General features: G+C 36.0%; 1 protein-coding gene across 3 annotated transcripts in view; it reads left to right on the top strand.

The window, feature by feature from the left end:
* Nucleotides 1–2,500, top strand: part of ZFHX4 (zinc finger homeobox 4) — a 232,014-nt gene that overhangs the window by 19,675 nt on the left and 209,839 nt on the right. The gene's annotated exons all lie outside the window — the stretch shown is intronic.

Raw genomic sequence — 2,500 nt, forward strand, 5'->3', positions numbered from 1 at the left:
TGCCACAAAGATAGCAAACAGCTGAAGTATAAAAATACATATGACAATTGAAGTATTTCCCTCAGCCTATCTGTTCAAAGAAGTCATTTCATTAGAATAAAATCTACTTTTGTTTGTGTAATCATATTATAGAAAACTCACAAAATTGTTTAAAGTTTCTGATTAATGTGTAACTTGTGAAGGGATTGAGGGATCATTTGTATAAAATAATTTATGATTAGTATTAAAAACACTATCACATGATTATGATGCATTGTCTAGGATTCAGCTACTGTGGCCATCAACAGTGTAGTGAGCTTTTCTGCAAAATATATAATCATTTTCATGGTTTTCTTTCTCTCTCGCTCACACACATAATTGTGCTGTGGCATATTTTTAGAAATTAAGCTGAATTCTTTCAAGTCACAGAGAAGAGAAAGTATGACATGATATTTTGTGCTGTGAAATGGTGAGATTTTTATACATAGATATATGTGTAATAGGATGTAATCTGTAGTATGGATATATATGTATACTTACACACAATTCCATGTAATGTCTGCCCAGAATTACCAATGCATGTTATGTTATTTGAAATACAATCTTGATGTCCATAATTTTTGTTAACAATTATATTGGTATGCTGAATGCTTTATGGTACAGACTCCTTCAAGTAAAGAAGAAAAAAGCTCAAAAGCTCTCCTCCAAAAGGAGTATAATTTGTAGAAAAGCTTCATTTATAACGAGGCATCTTACTTTTTACTGTAAGCACCCCACCCCAATATAAGACATTTGTAAACTTGTCTAATGCAACATCCATTAAAAAAATCACATACAAATGGGGTTACAGAATTTTAAAACTTTTTTCTGTAACAGTCAGTGCAATATCACCTACGAATGCTGTTGCAGCTTTCAATCCATAGATCCTTTCCCCTGATTTCCTTTAACTCTAGTAAATGGCCATTGTTTTGGGGCACCCTGGTTACATTTTTTAGTTTATTGATGAATGTGCAGAACTGCAAAGGTAAACAGGCCTGTTTGTGGACTAATTAGAAAATTATTAGGTTTTCATGCTTATAGTTATCAGATTATTTCAACTGGTCTTTAGAGCTGCATGCATGCCATGTGGATAATTAACCTGAAGCTCATCAATGATTAAAATTACACACTAAGCTTTGTGATGTTTGATTCAGGAGCAATTAGCCTGTCATTTTAGCCATCTCAGATACCAAAATGAATTTGATTCATTTTCCAACTATGTAAATCTTCTGATGTATCCTAAACTGATCACTTCCTCTCTTTGATTTAACTGATGAGATTAGATTTGATTACAGTAAAAAGAGAATTAAACAGCTATTCTTCATACTTAATATCTCAGTGACCTTCACTGATGCTTTTATTCTGCCATGATTTTTAAAAAGAATTTGTTAAGCACATTATATTAGTGAGAGGTTTGTTCTATTTAGTTTCTTTTTTTTTCAGTCCATACTTTCTCCCACTGTGGAGACTGTATATAATAGTTTCCTTTGGGAGGGGGGTGCCGTGGGGAGAGGGGGAGATATGATATGTGTGTATAAAACAAATTAATTGTTTCATGTGTATCATTTGTCAGAATACAACAAAGGTAAACTCCTTTATTTTAGAAGTTTTCAGAATGCATTTAAAGTTTGGGGCATGTTTAATTGGAAAGTTTTCTATTCTTTTGATTATGACCAATTGTGTATTTTGACTTGGAGTGATGAGTCCTATCAGTTTTATCATATGAATGGTTCCTTACCTATTTTGTAAAAGGTAGACAGATCCTATGTCCTAGGCTGAGAACAAACATTAAAGTTTCAGGCCACTCAGCTATTGTGTACAGTGCCATCATTCTGCAAACTGAGAGATCTGCAAGGACTCAGAGAAGCTTAAGCTGTAATCAAGCTACTATTACAGTAGCTGGAGACTTGTAGGCTCTCTCTCTCTCTCTCTCTCTCTCTCTCTCTCTCACACACACACACACACACACACACACACACACACACGCACGCACGCACGCACGCGCACACACACGCACACACACACACTCTCACACAAATGAAGGGGAACAGACTTTTAGCCAATATGTGCCTACCTTTCCTCTGGTGCTTCACCCTGCTGCCAGAAACTGATATGGCTTTTATAAAGTGCATCTTGTTCCCAACAAAGGGAGTTTATGGGCTAAGATGCCTGCCTGCAAAAAAATGATTGAAGGATTTTCATCAGTTGTGCTTGCGTATGATTTGTTAAGCTAGGGGAGATGTTGATTGAGGCAGTGGTTGAGAGACGGGCAACTCACCAGGATTGATAACATCAAAATGGTATTTGAAATGGTGTTCATTACATTTTGCAGTGGAAAAAAAACTGAGTGAATGTGATTGTCCCCTAGGATGATAGGACTGGTTGCAGTAAATATTAATTTCTGTTCTGTTGCCCATTGAGGTGACTGAAGTGTGAGGGAGAATTGTGATTGGTGCTTAATCAGGGCTAGCCAGATACCTGC

This window comes from Dromiciops gliroides, chromosome 1, assembly GCF_019393635.1.
Source record: "Dromiciops gliroides isolate mDroGli1 chromosome 1, mDroGli1.pri, whole genome shotgun sequence".
NCBI classification, from domain to species: Eukaryota; Metazoa; Chordata; class Mammalia; order Microbiotheria; family Microbiotheriidae; genus Dromiciops; species Dromiciops gliroides.